The following is a 22,175-nucleotide window of genomic DNA, read 5'->3' as shown; positions in this document are numbered from 1 at the left end:
CGTTTGATCCAAAGATGTTTCTCGTACTCCATGGTTCTCATAAACACACGGGATACTTACTGAGGCGTGTACAGAGGAAGTGACTTTGCTCTCCAATGGAACTGCGCAAAGGGAGACTTGTTGTAAGTTCGATGCATGGGACAGTCCCTTGTCTACCTCCGCAGCGTCCTGGTAGATGTGATACATGTTCTCTTGATGAGTTGTGACATCAATGAAAACATTATGATGGTGGTCCGGGAAGGGATGACCCTCTGTTCGAGCGTCAGTAATGGTATTGCTCAATATAACATGATCCGTCGAGCTCAAATTTTCGTTTGACCTGTCTAATGGATGCATCTGCAGTTGTCTGTTATTTGATTGACTTGAAGTTTGTGAGGATCTCCGTCTCTTACTGCAATGATAAGGAAGACACACGTGTTTAAACAAAACGTAGGATACGAAATAGAGCACAAACAACCAATAACAACACAACATTTTCAAGATGATTTGAGTGAAATATAATTATATCATACGAGATACGACATTATAAACATTTGTGGAACATATCTTGTTTCAGCGAGTTTTGATAAGGAATAGCATGTGCAGTGAAATATCATATTCGAATATCAAAATTCAATATATATCTATCAATAGGATATCTAAGGCTAAGTACATATTTTCTACATGAATTTGTTGTCTTTATTCAAAGTTTCAAGGATAATTATATTACATGAATAAAAATATAAACAATGAGAGTCCATAGGCGCAAATATCAAACAACCACAATTAACACATTGGGGAAAGAAAACAAGTGTGTGCAGGTAGCAATAATACACGTACCTTCCTCTGCAATCCACATCTCCAACAAACACACACTGACACACAAACACACACACACTTATGTAAATTGGTACCTACATGCATGCGTATTGTCTGCTGTTACTCAAAATCTCGGTACATATGATTGCGCAAATATCAAACAATACCACTTGACAAATAGGGAACGAAGCAAATTGTGTGTTGCAATATATTTAACCTTCGCGCAGTTTGATCCCGAAACAACCACTTCCAAAACAAACACACCCATAAACACATAAACACACGATAATGGATTAAAGCAAACACTCACCTATTCTTGTATTGCTTGCACAGCGGCACGGATAAAATGACAAGTAGTGTTGGCACAACACACAGAAGAGCTACCAGTGTAAATATGACATCTATTTTACGAACTCCAGAATCTGAAATGAAATTCAAGAAATTCAAATCTTTGTCACCCGTGGAGAAAAAGTAAATTGAATTGAAAAAAGCAAGATTTGGAAGCTTTGTTTCATGATCATGGTTGCACATTTTCGTATTATCATGAAAGGAATAATAAAGTGACATCCCACAACTGCAATGTATTGAATAAATAGAAATAAACTACACATCTCCTGATACGAAGGGACATCTGCACCAGGTATGCAATTTTGTCCCCCCCCCCAAGAAAAAGAAAGAAAGAAAGAAAGAAAGAAAGATACAATGTATTTCATTTGTGAGTTCTTCCACAACAAGTCAACATAGGAATGGAAAAGGGGAAAGAGGATAGACTGACGTGCCCACTTTACTTGAAATCAACCAAAATGTAGATCACTGTGGTGTGCTTTTAATAGCACAAAGCTCTTTTGTTTTAGCTGGTTTAGCGTATATGTGACCGTGCATTACAAAACGAACAAAATGTCACACACACTTATTTTGCCTGAGGACTGAAAATAAGTGAAATGGGTCAACCTAGCCGATCTTAACTTTTTCATATTTTCTGAAAGAGCAAGTCTTCTTTTACATTATACTAAAATTTGCGATCATAAAATGAGCAGGAAAGTGTGTTTTTTCGCAGTTTATCTCGAACATTTTTGGTAGAATAGTGTGATTGGGTTTGTCTTTAGAGTGCCCTTTTCAATTTTGAAAAACCTTGTACACATTCTTCACTTTCAACTCTAATAACTTTTGAAAGAATAATGCTACTGCTTTGAAAGTTGGCATTGATTATGAACAGAATGTGTTGATGAGGCATATTTGATTTCACTGTAAACTGATAATCCCTTCATTGTTGTTACTCCAGTGGTTTACTTCCTGTTTTATGTCCCATTCATCGCACAGCCAGCACAGCTTGGTAAAGATTAAGCGCTTGAATAGACTCTGTACTTCAGAGCCTCTTTTCTCGAGTTTGTGCTTTTTGTGTTTTTTTTTTGTTGCTTTTTTGAGTTTGTGCTTTTTTGAGTTTGTGCTTTCTTTCGAATATTTAGATAGGTTTGGAGAGTCCATTTGGTTTTAGTTATACATCGTTTTAAAGCTTAAAGTCTGCTCTTTCAGAAAATTGTCCTAACTAGAAATTCATGCCTGGTGACTTTTTGTTTGTTTTGTGGTGCAGGGTCACATATGGTTAGTCCAAAAGTCTCCTTTGGTATTTAGACATCGAATGGACAACAAGCATGAATGTTTTTTTTTTTCGTAAAAAAAGATATGTATCATTTCCGACTTGAAATGAACCAAGGAAACAGAAATATAAAGTACCTATTGCTCTGTAATATATTACATTTTCGTCCTATTATCGTCCTGTGACTTCTTCAGGAGTCTTGTAGAGACTCCTGGAGAAGGCGTAGGACGCCGAAAATTTGAGTCAAATAAACTCATGCTTTTTGGCCAAAAAATGCATTACCAGTTTGTTTCTTCATTTCTTCGTGGAGCCAATACGTGAAATCTCAAGATATTTCTTTTTTTTTTTGAAGTTTGAAGTTTGAAGTTTTTATTAGCAACAACATTTGAACATGTACATTTTCAATCATTATACAATTGTATTTACATACATATATGAAAAAAATACTTATCTATGACTCCTTTACAATAACATGATTAAGTGAAGACATTTGAGATTTAAATGTGATACATGTAGCGTAATTCTACAAAGTTGTTGTTAACAAGGAAATCAAAAGTTAGCACACGTGCTAGTCGAGATTGGTCACCTTGATCTTCATACTAAAAGCTAAACACAAACGAAAAATTATTACATGGTTGGTTGAAATGGCTGTTAATATTTAAATACAATGTACATCATGTATTTTCCAATATAGAAAACTAATTATACATGATACAGTATATGTGACCGTGCACCTCAAAACGAACATAAAGTCGCACACACTGATTTTGCGTGAGGACTGAAAATAAGTGAAATGGGTCAACCTCGCCGAACTTGACTTTTTCATATTTTCTGAAAGAGCGGGTCTTCTTTTACATTATGCTAAAATTTGGTATCATAAAACGGGCAGGAAAGTGTTTTTTAGCAGTTTATCTCGAACATTTTTGGTAGAATAGTGTGATTAGGTGTGTTTTTAGAATCCCTTTTTCATTTCTGAAAAAACCTTGTCCACACTCTTCACTTTCAACATTAATAACTTTTGAAAGGATAGTGCCACTGCTTTGAAAGTTGGCATAATTATGGACAGAATGTGTTAATTAGGCATGCTTAATTTCAATTTAATCTGATAATCCCTTCATTGTTGTTACTCTGGTGGTTTACTTCCTGTTTTTTGTCCCATTTATCGCACAGCCAGCACGGTTTGGTAAAGATTAAGCGCTTGAATAGACACTGTACTTCAGAGCCTCTTTTCTCAGTTCCCACTTTTCCTGAGTTTATGCTTTATTTCCAATATTTAGATAGGTTAGGAGAGTCCATTTGATTTGAGTTATACATTATTTTAAAGCTTAAAGTCTGCTCTTTCAGAATGTGGTCTTAACTAAAAATTCATGTCTGGCGACTTTTTGTTTGTTTTGAGGTGCAGGGTCACATATAATCTCTATTAGAGAAGGAAATCTGCAAGGCATTTTCGAAATGTAGATCTTTTGCTTTGTTCACGCATTTCTCGTGGCAATGTGTTCCAAAGTTTTGGTCCTAAGTAAGAAATCGAAAATTGTCCCTGTGTGGTTCTAAATTTTGGTAAGTACAACATTCTTTTTTCATTTGTTCTTGTCCTGTAAGTATGATGACACAATTTGACAATAGTCATACAGAGGGTGCGGAATAATTCCATTGCAGAGATCGTACATAAATGTTAAAACTGAGAACTTATGTAACCTAACAACATCTAGAAGTTTGAATCGTTGGAACAATGGTTCTGAATGTGTTCGTAAGGTCGAAAATGTTATAGCTCTCAGAGCCATTTTTTGAGAAATATGTATACAATTTAAGTGAGATTTATAAGTACTGCCCCATACCTCAATACCATATAATATGTGTGGTTGTATAAAAGATTTATACAAAAGCACAAGAATGGGCTTCGGAACATACTGTCTTAATTTATACAATACACCTACTTTCCTTCGAACACATTTATTTACCAATTGAATGTGAGGTTTCCAAGTGAGATGACTATCAATCTGAGTTCCGATAAGGGATGCAACACTCACTTCATCAATGTCTGTGTCAGATAGTTTTATTGCACCCCTCATCGCAACTAACTGGCGTTTTCTTCTGATTACCATATAATTTGTTTTCTTTAAATTGATTGTAATTCTATTGGCATTACACCATGTTTGAACTTTGTGCAGGTTTTCATTTACTTCATTCACATCTATTTCTTTTTGGCGAGCAGCGTAAGTATGAAAAATATTCGAATCGTCGGCAAACAATCTGAATTTAAAGAAAGAGCAAGAGCGTGGCAAATCATTTATAAATATCAAAAAGAGTGTAGGCCCCAAAACTGACCCTTGCGGGACACCACAAGTTATAGTCTTCGGTGTCGAGACCATTCCTCTATAAGATAGCAGCTGAGATCTGTTGGACAGATAATCAGCAAACCATTGAAATGGAATTCCACGAATACCATAATGAGCCAGTTTACATAGAAGAATATCATGATTTATCGTATCAAAAGCCTGTTTAAAGTCTATAAAGATACCAAATGTTACTTTTCCTTCATCAAGTGATGTCATTAGTGTATTTACAAGATCAATTAAAGACAATTTCGTACTGTATCTTTTACGAAAGCCATACTGGTGTTTATAAAAAAATATCATTGGACTCAAAAAAATCAACCAGTCTATCATTTACAATTTTCTCGAAAACCTTTCCAATTATTGGCAGAACGGAGATAGGTCGGTAATTTCCAGGGTCCGATTTTGGTCCTTTTTTATATATTGGTGTTACTTTGGCTATCTTTAAGGCTTGAGGATAAATTCCAGTTTCTAAGGACAAATTAAAAATGTAAAGCAATGGCTTACAAACAAAACTTGCTGCATCCTTTAATAATCTTACTGGTAAATTATCATATCCATGTGATTTCTTAGAGTCTAATGCGAATAGAATATCGAACACTTCCTCTGTAACTGGCCTCCAAAATAACGATTTATTATTCTTTTCCCCCAAGAATTCTTTTAGATTAACTTGTGTTTCAGGAATCTTAGTGGCCAACTTTGGTCCTACAGTAACAAAATAGTCATTAAGCTCTTCTGCTATTTCTTTTGCAGAAAAAAAAAACAGATTTAACTTCATCAACTTTATTAACCACCAACTCTTCAATTTCTAAACTTGCAGTATGTTCTTTACCAAGATTTAACAACTCATTGACTATTTTCCATGTTTCACCCGAATCTTGCTTATTATCATTAAACATACTACTATAATAAACCCGTTTGGCATTTTTCAAAACAGTAGTTAAAATATTTCGATATACCTTGTACTCCCTTTCATATTTTAGATCAAAATTTGATGACCTATACTTTTTGTACAACTTGTATTTCTTTTTAATTGATTTTAAAATCGCCTTTGTTACCCATGGCATTTTGGGGTAACATTTTGAATGACTAGTATTATTGCTCTTTCTTAATGGAGCATGTTTATCACATATTTCCCGAAATATACCATAAAATACAGAATATGCATCATTCACATCTTTACACTTATACACATAATCCCACCTTGCATTTGCTAAGTCTAAACAATATAAATCGACATCATAATGTTTATACGATTGTACAACTTTCCCAAAAGTTGGGACGATACTTTTGAAATAAAACATACTTTCAAAGACAGTAAAAATTGGAAGATGGTCTGAAACATCAGCCTCGATAACACCTGCATGTATATTAAACATGTCCATCTTTGTATACAAATGATCAATCAAGGAAGCAAAATTTCGGGTTAATCTAGTTGGAAAAGAGATCACTTGAGACAATCCAATACAATGCATGACATTTAGAAAGTTTTCTGAATCTTTTCCAATATCAATAAGATCGATGTTAAAATCACCCATAACCAAACAATTATGTCTATCCAATTTTAAAGAATGCAATACATTCAAGAAAGATTCTTGGAATTCTGTAATGTTGGTATTGGGTTTACGATAAACAACACCAACATTGACCTTCTTTTTATCACATAAAAGCTCAAGCCACAGGGATTCTGCATGTGCTATTGCAGCGAAACCAAACCGTTTATATTTTAATGATGAGTGAATGTAAGCCCCTACACCTCCACCCCTAACATTTCCGTGACGGCATTCAGTCTCAAGATTATAGCCCTTTATTCCCAGTAAAGATGTGTTACTCACATTCCACACTTCCGATAAACCAATGATATCAAAATTTGAACTTAAACTACATGTGTTATATACATATATGTATATGTTTATGTGTATTACATATATATATATATATATATATATATATATATATATATGAGTGTGTGTGTGATATGAATGTGAATAAAAATACAAATATGCATGTACGTTGAATAACATCAAATTGTAGGGATATGCAGCTTACTATATTATGCAGCCAAATGAGTAGTAGTAAAGCTGGTCAAAATGATTTCCTCTCGGTAATCGCTTTGTGCGATGGACTGACGGAATGAAATGATCATTTTCAAAGCTGTGTGATTGGTGTCAAATTTATTTGCATGCTGATCGAGAGATGATTATAGAGAGTTATGTTTGTTAATCCGACCATATAATAAAGTTCATTATTCCAAAGGTTCGTTATTCCAAAATACACAAATTTCCTATCTATACATATACTCACTAGTCCAAAACTAAAATTAGGTTTGTTGCATTTCCGGAATTACGAACCTAATTTTATCAATTTTCCAGATTAAAGATTCTTCGGAAATAGCGAACCTTATATCATTTTTGGATAAACGAACCCTCGAAAATAACGAACTGTAACCGAATACACAAACATGAGATGCCTAAGGTAGAGACTTTCAAGAGTTTTTCTTTGAATTTGTTTACATCTTTAAAGCACTGGCGAATAATTTCTCAGTACAGCGTATTTATTTCATTACCGTGGTCTGAATCCCCTTTGCTCAATTTACTCTTAATTATTTATACATTGTGATTTTTATTTTACCCCTACACATGCTGCATTTCCCCCCGAATTCCATACTGAATTTTGAAACCTCCCATCAGGTTCCCGTATGGAACGGGTTAAGAAGAGGTGGTTTGTGCACAGTTTTAATAGCGAAATTTCAAATGATAATATATTCAAACATTTGGTAACTGTGCTTACAGTAATCATTGACTGAACAATAGAATATGCAAGAGAAAAGAATAGGCAAATTATCATTTGCACTGAGCGTGTTGAATTCCTAAGTACATGAAACTCACTTGGAGAAAACACAGTGGTGGTCTCGTAAAATGTCATTACATCTGGGGTCGTCCGTCTATTGCCTATTTGCAAAGTGATAAAATATTCGAATATTCGTGATAATTCATGGCATATGACCCTAGTCATACATTTTCTTTATTTTCGTCTTTTGTGTCTAAAAACAAGCTGACCACGGTGTTTATATTTCTTCTTTTCTTTATTCTACAATTATGTCAAATGTTTGTAATACCGTATCTATAATCAGGCAGGGAAGTGAGACGCCTCCCTGATATAATGCTTGTATTTTCAAGTTCAAGTTCAAGTTGATTTATTTCACTTCAACAAACAAATAATAAGAAATACAAAGAAACGCTCATATACACAGACGTCATGAAATCAGTACCACAATGCGATGAACAGAATAACATTGTAAAAAAAATACAGGTAAATTATCAACTGAGATACAAATAACTGTTACGTCACTGTGGTAAATGCATAAACAATATTGCTGGAAATGGAGGGGACTGCTAAAAAGCAGAGCTTGTAGAATGAAGTCCCCTCATGGAGAAAAAAAATATAATTTTTAATCTGTGTGGACCCTTATGAAAACCAGCCTTTGCCTGACGACGGCGTTCCATCCAATGAGTGGAAAATAAAACAAGAATTGAATTGAGCCGTATTCTCCCTGTGAATTCATTTAATGCAGAGACATAAGAGGCATATACGTCTTTATGGACACTCATGAACAACAAGCTACTTAGTCTTTATAGTTTCTGAGTGTTCTGATTTAACATTTGTAAGGTTCAGGGGCTCACAGTTGTCCTTTCCCATTTACTGCAAAGGAGAGGCAAAATTAGAATACTGTCCAATTCGTAAACGAAATACATTTATCAGCTGTTTATGCACAAACGATTTTGCATTTGTCATTCAAACAAAAATATTTAATCTTGTAATACTCACTAAAAGTGTTTGCAGCACTTTGTGTTGTCCAAGTGGTAATGTTATCAGGACGCCACTCAGTATCTGCAAATGTGTGTATATATATATATATACATAAATTATATATATATATATACATAAATTATATATATATATACATATATATATATATATATATATATATATAAAGATGAAAAAAGAGAAAGAAGTGTCCACAAAGGGTAAAACTGGAATTCATGTAACGATGTAATCTGGTAAATCTTGTAACATTTATATAAATATATATATATATATATATATATATATATATATAATATTGATTTCAATTCATTTGAATTTATTTCCAACAAAAAATAACACAGAATAAATCAGGCATTACATCGAAGGCAAACATTCAACAAAACTGATAAATGATAAATAACATATGTGACCGTGCACCTCAAAACGAACATAAAGTCGCACACACTGATTTTGCGTGAGGACTGAAAAGAAGTGAAATGGGTCAACCTAGCCGAACTTGACTTTTTCATATTTTCTGAAAGGGCGGGTCTTCTTTTACATTATGCTAAAGTTTCGTATCATAAAACGGACAGGAAAGTGTGTTTTTTAAGCAGTTTATCTCGAACATTTTTGGTAGAATTTAGTGTGATTAGGTGTGTCTTTAGAATCCTTTTTTCATTTCTGAAAAACCTTGTCCACACTCTTCACTTTCAACTCTAATAACTTTTGAAAGGATAGTGCTACTGCTTTGAAAGTTGGCATTAATTATGGACAGAATGTGTTAATGAGGCATGCTCAATTTCAGTTTAATTTCATAATTTTTTCATTGTTGTTACTCTAGTGGTTTACTTCCTGTTTTTTGTCCCATTCATCGCACAGCCAGCACTGTTTGGTAAAGATTAAGCGCTTGAATAGACACTGTACTTCAGAGCCTCTTTTCTCAGTTCACACTTTTCCTGAGTTTGTGCTTACTTTCCAATATTTACATAGGTTAGGAGAGTCCATTTGATTTAAGTTATACATCATTTTAAAGCTTAAAGTCTGCTCTTTCAGAATGTGGTCTTAACTAAAAATTCATGTTTGGCGACTTTTTGTTTGTTTTGAGGTGCAGAGTCACATATAAAGATATACATGCACACGGGCAAAATACAACTTATGTTTGGATAATGCATATGTTTATATATCTGTATATATATATATATATATATATATATATATTTGAAGAATTTGATCGCATAATCAGTTTACTCCATTCTTGTCAATTTAAGATATTTGCGATTACAGCTGTTAAAAAACAAAGAACATGATGCGGAAATACAGGATATTTTTAATCATCATGACTTCAAGATATTCCTTGCTATAAAAGAAGTGATGTATTCAGCTGAGCAAAGCAAAATATATATGAATATCATTTGCTCTATCTAATGATGAACTAAATATGTTTAAATATGGCGCTTAACAGATTTTGCAGTCAAATTCATATACATGTGTATACGTAAATGAATATGACATCTCCTTCGATGTGCAGTAATGTTATCAATACTCAATGTAATCAAGAACTGATAGGTAGAAATGATTCAAAGATTTGGAAGATTGAGAAGATTGTATACTATGTATCTACGTCTGGTAGAATGGTTTAGGAGAGTGTTCCCTGGAGCTCGACTGAAATGAACCATGAGGTATAACAATGACTGAATAGCAAATTTTTCAAGTAGTTAGAATATTTGATACGCAAAAGACATAGTGGTAATGTAGAATTCAGGTTTTACGGTGTTCAACTGCCATTACCTTATTGGTACTTGTGACACCATAGGTATAGACATACTTGACCGACGTAACAAAATCCGAAAAATACTACTGTATTGGTTTTCTTTTGGTTCCTGTTTTTTTATTACAATTTATATTGTATACTGTATATATATATATATATATATATATATATGTGTGTGTGTGTGTGTGTTTGTTTGTCTGTTTGTTTGTTTGTTTGTTGTTGTTTTTTTTTTGGGGGGGGAGATATTGTGCATTACTGAAAGAAGAGATACTCATCTTGGTTTTGAAAACTCGTTCAAAGATAATATCAGGAACACTTTCTACCCAAAACCGAAATGCACAATCCTGAAAAGTTTTGAAAAATGACTCATCCATATGTCTGGGCATAAACTCTTCTTCTTGCTTATGAGGCAGCAGCAGCTAAATAATGTCCCTCAGTTGTTGTAGCCAAGTTACAGTCTGTGGAGTAGGGTGTGTCAGGTCCATAAACATACATATTAACCAGCCAGAAGTAAGAAAAATGCCAGAACTTGATTTAGAGGGGGCCATCAATGTATCCTGAAAATGTTGCTTACTGATTGAACATATTGAATTCCTAAAAATTGTAAAGTCTGCTGCTAGCTATATTGTACTGACTGTATTGCTATTTTTTTCAACCCTAATGTATACTTTCTTGCAGCACAAACGAAAAGTTAATTAATATTCCAATACACCCTTACTGCACGGTGAGAAAACTATTCAAATACACCATGTTTTGGTGATCCCGCCATTATATCTGTCAGATACAGAGAGGTTACTCTTATTTCTACTACGGACCTGTTGTTCCGATTTCGACTGCTTGGCATGACGGCATCGACGCATTCCATTCCGCGAAGTAAGTCGACCAGCCAAGTTGTTCCACACACTGCAGCGTAGCGCTGCCATTGATGACGTAACCTTCTCCACAGGTGAGAGTTATCTTGGATCCATAGCTCGTAACATTTGAGTTCCAGTGACCATTCATCACATGGCCGGGTTGATTACAAACCCCGACAGAAACTATGTGAAAAAAAGAGAGAAAGGCAGTAGGAATGTATCCTGCTCGTATCTAACAATGATCAATCGAAATAAAGAATTAATCCCAAAAAAAAAAAAACGTGATGTTGCCTACTTTTTGGTATCCAACCATATGTAACGCACAAGATTCCACAGACATTCAAACCGTTTCACCACAACACAAGACGTGCATGTCGTACATTTCATCTTAAGCCTTGTTCACATTGCTGAACAGATTTTTCCTTCTTGCCACCGTAGTGGAAGAAAGGTATCTCTGAGTAAGTGTTATAAACGAAGATGTGAAAAATTACCAAATTTATCTCATTACTATCTATGTCATGAGAATCAACATGGGATGTGATCTTCTCTCACAAAACCAACAAAATCAGTTTTGTGTTTTAAAATCGAATTTTGTGTTTCTCTGTTGCATTACTATTTCTCTACCTATCAAATTCAAATTGTAAATACATATTTGAAATTTAAAACGTGTCCTTAACAAAGCTTCTCAAATTGTCTTCATCGGCCTCCGGTGACGTATGTAAAATAAAAAAAAAGTGGAAAGTGAAAACCCAGCAGAAATTTGAAATGCAGGCAGCCATGACTTTGATATTGTTACGTTGTTCATAGAAGCTTTAAATGAGTTTTTAAACCTATCTTTGTTCAACATAATTAATGCATTCAAACAAACCCATGACGATATCCGTTCTAATCTAATTTTGTATAAACTTATATTCTTTGATCTTTGTTACTTCATCAGTCACTGTTGTGGGTCGGGGTCATTACATCCTCATCCATGATATATGATTTTTAATTGAGGTAGAATTTCAGAATGTCAGAATTATTCTCTGAAATTTCTGAATTCTCTGAATTTTTGCTTCTCGCACTCACTATTATATAAACTATAGACAAGATGACCAGATCCCAGTTCTTCCTGGCTGGGACATGTCCACTCGTGGGAAGAATTTGCACCAGTAATCAAGCCGGCAAGCCCTGTTGATTGTAAACATACACACTTCCATTTTGTCTCACTTCCCTTGTACAGCAGAGCAACATCCTTGTGTCTTGGTTCCCCTCTGCAGGTAGATGTACACTCATCAACAGAATGAACGTCAAATCCCTTTGCAGACAGAAGCGAGAATGATTGCTGATTGCCTTCGTAGCATCCAAGAAATCCAGGCTCTATGTTGAAGAAGGATGTAATGATGGTTACCAATGTAACCATAAATGATTTTTTTTTTGGTCAAACACTATTATGCATAAATATATTATGTGAAATTATCATGTTTCTACCAGTATGTATATATATATATATATATATATATATATATATATATATAAACATAGAATTGGATATTGATTCATAATCATATCTATAAGTACATACAAATACAAGTACGTGTATAAACATAATATATTCATAAACTTGCTCTTACACAGCTAAAGGCCAATTTTTATTTGTATCTATATGCGATGAAATTTCGAACGAAATAATCATAACGAACAAAAAATTCATTTGAAGAAAGTGTGTGTATATATATATATATACATATATATGTATTAACGGCCTCGACACAGCTTTTTGATGACTCATTCGAGCCAATAACATCTTTAAATCTGAGATTTTAGTTGCCAGAAATAAAAGCAAAAGTAACAATCGGTTTTGAAACTTAGTTGCCCGATCAAACCACCAAAAATAGAGTTGGTGGCCTGATACCAGTCTTTAGTTGCCGCGGTCAATCGATATTGTCGAGCCCTATATTTGTGTGTATATATATATATAATATATATATATATACTATATATATATATATATATATATATATATACTATATATATATATAATACCAAACACTTGATAAAGCCTCATCACTCTAGTTTTACTATCCCGAGGCGTAAAAGGTTATCAGATATCATAATAAATCAACACAACAAATTAACAAATTGATATTATATGTTTCAAAAATTAATTACCATTAATCACAAGAAAAAAAATGTTTTAAAAGCTGTTTGGAATATGCACCGTATCGAAAGCATCAAATTCTACAAGACAGGAGCAGATGCCATATATTTTCACTGCCATGTCGACTCCCACGAGATAGGATATTTCTAATGAGGACCTATTCAGAAATTAAGTTAACTAAGTACTGGGGAGCACATCCATTACCAGCTTTCCAGTTCAATAAGAGAATCTTAAGTTTAACTCACATATTGGTAACCGATTGATATGTTAGGAACTGGAGTAATGTGAAAAAACCTGGGTTGTCTACTAAACAATCTACTTAACACTATATACATTGTATACGATTATTATTATTACCTTTCATCTTAAAGTGACAGTATTAGCCTCACCTCGACATTTAAGTCGAACAGTCATGTTCGTGGAACAACCAGTGGTAGATGTTGGACAATCCCTCAAACGTTGAACCCTATAGGAAACTACACATTGATGCCGTGAATAGTTATAGTTATAAACTTGGTAATGCACTTGGAACAATTTTCGAAACAAAAAATACTTCAAATATAACAAATATTACAAATAAATATATATCGATATGTCTGACAATTGTTCTCAAATTTGAAACCTATCCTGATATGCAAATGTACCTTCTGCATTATCTGCCTTCTTTCCTCCAATTTCATGGTTTTTTTTCAAATGTGTTATGTTTATCACTATAATGGTAAATTAACTCTTTTTTGTGTGTGTATTTTACAAGCAAAATGATAGTCACCTACAGAAAGATAACAGCAAAGTCAGTTTTGTTTTGATAACAAAATGCGATAGACCTGATGTTGTCTTGTTTTGTGTTACAAGATCACAAACAATACTTTGAAATTGTTACTTTTGCTTCTTTTGCGTCTTTGTCGTTATCTTATACATTTTGTATGCACTCATATTGGTTCCTTTTCATTGATATTAACTCGCATTTAAAAAAAAAATGTACCTTGAGGTGGACATGACAGTTGTGCTCTGTTCTGTATTGCTGTACTGGGAAAAATCTGAGCCGAATACTTCTCTGCCGCTGGGAATCCGAGCTCTCGGCAGACTAAATCAGCAGCTATAGTATTAAACCCATTGTAGCAGACATATCCGTCTGAATCGAGGACAACTAAACCTTCCAGCGGAGAGGGCCCGTCAACCAGCCTCACAGAGGGTATTCCTGGAAAGTGAATTATGAGGAATATAACACACATTTATATTTATCATGAAGCGCTTGGTTTATTTTTATTGATGTGACTCGTCACGTTACTAGGAGTCATCACTTTATTTTAGCTTGGACCATAACTGAGAAAGATCAATCTTACGAGATTTGGGATTTTGGGTCATTGTCCTAACACAAGTGAAAGATATGGCTCGATCGCAAACTCAAGCAATACATTGTCAATATCGAAACGACCCAAAAAACTTTAGAAAATAATGAAACAAACAACTGATATCGTCCATGCAGCCCGGCGGGTGAGCGGATGTATCCCGCTGCAACACTTCGAAAGGCACAGGCACAGGCACAGGCATTGTGGCATATTTGTATACAACTCCGTCTTGCATTACGTTGACAAAAAAAAAGCAAACAAACATGTATTTTTTTTTTCACTTTAAATAAGGTTATGATGACGCGATTGTACACCCGGTATCTAACATTATTGCAAAATACCGTAAGAGTACTTAGTATCTAAAGCTTTGATGTTTACAAGGTTCCTTTTGAGATGATTAAGTGGAGATACTCACCAGAGAATACAGAGACGCAAAACTCTAATAATTTTAGAAAACTCGGAGATAATAGAATCGTTACTATTACCACAATCCACATTTAGATTGAGACACTTGATAACTGTTACCCTTAAAAGTGACAAGTCCCGTGGATTACGCATGCAGCATCTTGTCAACTTTCCTATTGCAATATTATGATAAATGCTTGACGACAATGTCGAATGAATCATAAATATGACCAACGAGACATTCCGGTGAACATTGCTGTCCAATGATGGAACAATGTTCCACTTGCCAAATTTGCTGTTACTTTTTTGTTGTTGTCTCAAACAACCTTTTTTCCTCATTCTAAATTTGTCTTAGCCTTTATTTCTGGCTATGTAATGTGAGATTGATGAGAAGGCTTTATGTTCAATTCCGCTCAAATAACTTCCCTTGATCCTCACCTCGAAATAAATATGTAATGAATTCTTGTGACGAAAGTGACACCATTTTTCAATTATGTTTTGCTGGCACAGACTGTCAAATGGCAGTATGTTTTAAGGTAAGAATAAATCTTCTAATGATTGATGAAATAAAAACGATATCAAAACTGTAGCAACAAAAAAAAGATTACCAGGTGCACATTTGTCAAATTATCAACAATGTAAGTGTAATTGGTTTCTCTTTATGCCCTTGACAATCATGGAATTAAAATATACTGACTTTTTAAAGTTATATTTTGTTCTATGTAAAAGAGTGAAGTAAAGAAAAGTGTGAATTTAGTAGGGAAACGGGATCAACAAGAGTTACCAATGCATCCAAGATTAAAATGGTTACAATTCATTACTCCGAACGTTCGTTCATCCCAGAAGTGAATAAAGCTCATTACTCTGAAGGTTTGTTAATGTTCACTACAGTTCGTTACTTCTTGAGTCCTCAAGATTTCAGAATAGATTATCATTAACATATCTAGAAAACCAGGAACAGGGATTCTCAAGACTTCGTTGTGACCGTGCATCACAAAGCTAACAAAATGTAGCACAACCGACGTTTACGTGATAACTCAAAACAGGCGAAATAGGTCAACCTAGTGAATTCTTTTTTTTTTCTGAAAGAATAAAGCCTCTTTTATATAGCTACACCGAGTTTAGGATAATACAGATAATCTCTCTCTTTTTTTTTTTGCTCTTTTTCAAGAACACTGACGTAGGCTTTCTCTGATTTACCGATTATGAGTAGTAGAATTTCTCTGTGCATTCTTCACTTTTAACTACAGCTGTATAATTACTTTTAAAAGTATGCCGCTATTGCACTTACAAGTATAAATGGATAGGTTATACTGAATAAGTATGCACATTTTTGCCTAATTTGATAATCCCTTCATATGGGTTGATATAGAGATTCGTATCCTGTTCTTTGTCACATTCATTGCACAGAGCTAGCACTTCTTATGGGTGCGATTAAGCACCTAATAGACCTTGAATTTCAAATAGTCTTTTTTTTTCAGTAAAACACTTTTACAGAAGGTATGCCTACTTTCCATTATCAAGATAAGTTAGAAAAAAACCTTTTGTATTGAGTTATATGTCATTTCAAAACTAGAAGTCTGCTCAATTCTCTTGTCAACTCAGATATCTTGGAATTCATAACAATTTGCAGATTGTGTATAGCATTCATCTGTACATCTAGTATATATAACTGAGCGGGCATCCTACCATCAGAGTCTTTTCCTTGAACATTATGTACTCGGAATTTCAAAGTATGGTTGAAAGGACTGGTTACTTTAAGGAGATAACAATGCCATGCGCTATAAATTTCAATCCTTGCAGGAATCTTAATGGTTTCCCCATCCCTACCCCGAAAAAGGGAAAGAGAAGATCCTCTTTAGCCAATTAAACTTTACTATGCCGACATTTGATCGCCGCCTTTTGACATTAGACTTTGACGTTGGGGCAATAGACGATGAAATCTGACCATGTGCAATTCATAGACTTGCTCAAGTGAACCCAATAGATGTCAAGATCGTACAGATAACAATAGTTATTCAAAGATGGAGAGCAGAAGGGATGCGCCGCTGTTTTCCAACTGATGTTACTATAATTCTCACATTACACGGATGTACTAACGATTATGAAATTATTCAAAGAGGAAAAGGCAAGCTCGGTACTTGGACAACAATCATGACAATTCAAAGGTGTATGAAATTTCAACACCTTCAGTGTTGAAATTACACATTCCAACATAATAGTACATAAAACTATAGGCCTACTTCGTTTAGGTCCTACTATTATATTTTGCTGACGGGAGCAAACGTCATCAACACTCATTCATGGCACAGGTAGCACGGCTCAATAAAGATTAAGCGCTTGAATAGACCCTGTACTTCAGAGCCTCTTTTCTCAGTTTTAAACTTTTCCAGAGAGTGGGCTTTCTTGCCAATATTTATATGGGTTAGGAGAATCCATTTGAATTGAGTTATGCACAATTTTAAAGCTTAGAGTCTGCCCTTTTAGAATCTGCCCTTAACTAAAAATCCATGTCCGGCGACTTTTTGTTGGTTTTGTGTTGCAGGGTCACATATACTGTAATAATCAATTCTATGTTTCAAGGCTCATCTAGATAACTTTGGCTGCGTTCATATTGTACTATTCAGTTCGATCGAATATTGCAAACAAACAAAATCAAACAATCACAAAAAGTGGCCTGAGGATCTTATGTTACGAATTCAGTTGTTTTCTCTGAACGATGTGCGTCAAACATAAAGACCAACCTCCCAAAATCCTTTTCTACTGTTCTCGATACTCGCCTTTGTCGAGACCATTATATTAGAATGGGAAAATAATATTAACATGCGCACAACAGGCAGCATACCGTAATGACAACAGAGCAGCACTTTTTAACATGTGAAATTTTAACAGGCAGATATAAATTACTTAATTACTCAAGAGTGGAAATCGTCATGTAAAATACTTCACAGCTTTGAAGCAATTTCTGGATATGGGTCTAAGGCTTAATCTTACCAAGCTGCGTAAGCTGTGCAATGAATGGGGAAAATCAGATTAAGCTGAAATTGAGCACCCTCTTGCATTCCATTAATTACCAACACTAACTTTCAAAGCAGCATAGCATTATCCTTTCAAAAGATTCTAGAGTTTAAACTGAAGAGTGTGAGAAGGATTTTTGCGATATGAAAAGGGACCTCTAAGACATACCCGATCACACTATTGGACAAAAAAAGTGTTCTAGAAAAAAAAAAAAGAAGTCTTAATGCACAGTTTCCCATTCGTTTTATGATACCAAACTTTGAAGCAATGTAGAAGAATATTGCTCTTTCAGAAACCTTGACAACAAAAGTCAGGATTGACTATGTTCATCCGTTTTACCTATTTTGAAAATCAAGGAGTAAACTTGTTGTTGATTTTGTAATTCACGATTTAATGATAAAACAAGGATTCACTTATAAACCAGGTTATATACATAATAATAGGCAATTAATACTCACCCTCATAACACTTCGCGGTCAGTTTGAAGTGCACCGGGTATGTATATATCCCGTAGATTTAGTTTTGTCAGATGGGCCAGTGATAGAACGGGTGAAGGCTCCAGGTGACTTACAATGAGGATGTCAGACGTTTTATTCGCTACTTCATCTGATACTTGAATTCCTATCAATCTGCTAGAGATAGAGCCAATTCCTGTAAGGATTCGCCGTCCAGCGGGTCCCTGTACAACCCAGCCAACACCCGTGGTGACGCAGTTTTCATCACACGACAGCTCACGCTCTGTAGCCTTGTCCGAGCAGTTCAGAGATATAACTGCAGAATGTAATGAATAAACAAACAAATAGATAACGAGATAAGGCGCTCTTCAGTTATATGTCTCACTGCATCAGAAAGTCCATAAACTACCGTAACGGTTAGATCTTCTAGTAGACCTAAAAAGGTCACTTTAGGTCAAATCATCTAATTAAGATCTGTACTTGCCTCGTGACATACTTTACATTTTTCTATTATTATCTAAATCCTATTGAATACAATATCATATACAAGGTATGAGTCTGTTGTCAGACGTTTGACAGATCTTTTACTGTTTTAGTTTTCCGTTCTTCAAACTCTTACAGGAGGTTGATGAAAGAATGCAAAAGAAAGCAGCACAAAAGGGAATCAGCAGTGGCTTCAATAGTCTGACAGAATGATGAACATACTATTGTTCAGAAGCAAGGAAAATCCACGTAAAAATAAATGAGCTCTCCATAATGGTTACCATTGACAGCTAAGTCCCTTTTGTGTTCCGCACGATTGAAATAAAGGAATGACTCAGGGCACTTATAGAATGCCCATTACTTAGATCGTTTCCTTTCTCACAAGAAGTTTTCTACATATGTTTATTGTACATTATCTATTCCTATGCGACATAGGAACATCCAATTGCAATGAATTATATATCATTTCAAGGCGCCGAATAACATAATCAAAATACTCATAAGATTTAGGTAAAACAATGGTAGAACAATGTTAATCCTAAGAGGAAATATGGAAAACATCTATTTTGAAAAAAAAAAGTGTCTTTACCCCTTCTTATACTTCCGACTATAAATTATAGAGCATGATAGCAATAGCAATAACGATTATAGCAACGAACATCAAAGTACGAATGATAGAGATAAAAAGTAATAGTACTATCAACGATGGAAATTGTACCCACGCGTATCTGTCGAGAAAGCAGGGGAGAGATAAGAACATATGACACCAGCAAACATCCACGCCAGTGCAGCCATTCTTTCGTCTGCGCTCAAAGCTGTACCATTTCTTTTTTTTTTCTTTCAAAAACGCTTCTGACTTTAAATTCAGGATATCTCTTTTCGACGCAAGACAATGTCAGTTTGAATCACGCTCGGTGAAGGCATGCGTGGAGGCTTTTGCATAGTAAGTAATCGTAGCTCTGCAAAACAGGCTAGTTCTTGCGCTGTAGAAAAAGGAACAACCACCAGATCGCATTGTGGGAATCACTCCCTGCGAAATCTGACAAGTTGTTGAATAACGTTTCCTAGCACCAACTTAACGGTTTTACTCATTTATCCAGTCCTTATCAAAGCCATTGCAGTTTCTCTATAATGTTAGTTTCATATCCGCGGGGTTTTTCTTTTTTGATATTTGAGAACAGTAATGCTTTCTTTTCAGACGTGTTATGACTAACTATCTCCTAATATTGCTTTATCATTATTATTTTCACATGCTTTCGGTTCTTCAACACTAGTTAGATTGAAAACACTTCCTTGTTAAGAACACAAAACGTTGGGTTTCATGATTAAAGATGAACGGAACTCAAACGTGCCATATTAATGACTCCTTCCACACGCCATGATACCACATATCTATTTGCATTGTATTTTTATTCGTTTGTTTTCAGCAGCCTAATCATTGTTTATTTGTGTTAAGTTGTGTTCGTTACTGCCCTAGGACGGAGCGGAAGGCCTACATGCACATCCCAAAGGAAAAAATGTAAACAGGCAAAAGTGGCATTGATCCTTTGAAGTAATCAAGAAGGGTTTTTACGCCGCACTGAACGTGACATGGCTAAAGACATGTGGCAAACCCTGTATAGTGACTTAAACGATATTCTTTTGTTGTGCCCGCAATAAATGATGCATTTCAATTGCTGTTTAGCTTAAAACCCTTTTTAAAAACAAGCTTACTCTTATGTGCTCCCTCAGCTGTCTGCTTATAGACGTGTAAATGTGAAATTTCGTTCCTTTTGTCCGTCTTTACGATTGGATGTATAAGACTGGCTAATGCATACGTGTCATGTTACTTTTGGTTTGGATTGATTTTGTTTTATTTCTAAATTTTTGAACATTTTAATACCCCCTCCCACAAAAAAAAAGATAATTATTTTTCAGCATTACTGAAACAGAAACATAACTCGAAATTAATAGTTTGTTATCAACGACGGCTAATCAAAATCATATAAAACGTATACCTGAAGAGAAAATACAGCAGTCCGCACATCCTAATAGCAGAAAGAGGGAAAATAAAGAAAAAAAAAAGGATGGAAAATATTATCACTGTAATTATGCAAGGTGCATTTATTATGCCTTTCCATTTTCCTCCAACACGGGAGTAAAAGGAACTTGCTCAGCAAATGGCTGTTACTCTGCATGTCCTTGCAGACAGTTTCACTGTAAAACACGAGACATTATATTCAAAGTACAATTACAGGAGTTATCCTGGTTTTTTTTTTCTCTTCAGTGGAATTGGTTTGTTTCTGTGAACTCAATTTGGCATCACGTTGGGACTGTCATGTGGCGTTTTGCCCTGTTGATATTGCGCACAGTGTTGCTTTTTTTTTGCCTTTTCCCCTCCCAATTCTATTGCAATCAACTTTGCTCTTGTGAAAATTCTTAAGTGTTAATTCTACCAGCGTGCATTTATCATGTCATTCATGCAAGATTTACCATTCAGTTGCAAAACACATGTGTTGTTTTATTAATGAAGCGCTAGGCAATATTGAATAAAGGATAATTTTCAAGTGGTTATTTAAGTTTCCTCGATTTTATCATATCGTCCGACATGCGGAGAGTACTTCGGCAGACTCTTCACGCAAACTCTGTCCAGTTTTCTCCCTTCTCATGAAGTCGCTGTGTACATCTTGCCTGAGAACACCACAGTGACACGAAACACCGTGTGGTATCACACATAAACGTGGCTCCCCAGTAAACAATTGAATAATGGTATGTTAGCGATTGTTAGGGCATGGCCCAACTCCCATGGACATTCATCATTTCCTCAATTAATGCATGCCTCTGTCTATGTCAAAAATGTCACAAAAACATTTTGAACATTCTTCTCTGCTTTGATCGTATGAACTCCGCCGCCGATAAGCCGTGGCAAAGCACAACGCAGCTTTGAAAAGTATAAAAACTAAATGCACAGATGATAACAACTATGCATGTGCAGTTGTGGTATGTGTTGGTATATCACCGCTTAGACATTTTCATTAGCGAAATGCAGGTACTTTTGAAGAGATAGCTAATTCTATAGCTAATTGATCATGATTTGTTATCTCATTTTCCACCTTTTCCGCAAATTTTTCCAGAGTTAAAAAGAGATATCAGGGGAAGAGAGGATATGTCTGTCTTACTATCAGG

The 22,175-nt window shown here is 34.9% G+C and overlaps 2 long non-coding RNA genes across 2 annotated transcripts; both read right to left on the bottom strand.

Moving 5' to 3' along the window:
* Positions 1 to 293: 293 nt before the first annotated feature.
* Positions 294 to 7,664, bottom strand: LOC139717998 (uncharacterized). The gene is made up of 3 exons (XR_011710017.1): positions 7,617 to 7,664; positions 1,109 to 1,220; positions 294 to 391 (listed from the first exon to the last, which is right to left on the bottom strand). It is a non-coding gene; the product is annotated as an uncharacterized lncRNA (long non-coding RNA).
* Positions 7,665 to 11,127: 3,463 nt separating this feature from the next.
* LOC139717992 (uncharacterized) lies at positions 11,128 to 14,486 on the bottom strand. The gene is made up of 4 exons (XR_011710015.1): positions 14,283 to 14,486; positions 13,690 to 13,776; positions 12,229 to 12,519; positions 11,128 to 11,343 (listed from the first exon to the last, which is right to left on the bottom strand). It is a non-coding gene; the product is annotated as an uncharacterized lncRNA (long non-coding RNA).
* Positions 14,487 to 22,175: the final 7,689 nt, after the last annotated feature.

The sequence above is a fragment of the Diadema antillarum genome, unplaced genomic scaffold, assembly GCF_040938485.1.
Source record: "Diadema antillarum isolate AM-2024a unplaced genomic scaffold, OU_Dant_1.0 scf00000008, whole genome shotgun sequence".
NCBI classification, from domain to species: Eukaryota; Metazoa; Echinodermata; class Echinoidea; order Diadematoida; family Diadematidae; genus Diadema; species Diadema antillarum.
Note: the sequence above shows the minus strand (reverse complement) of the source record. Positions and strands in the feature narration are given on the sequence as shown.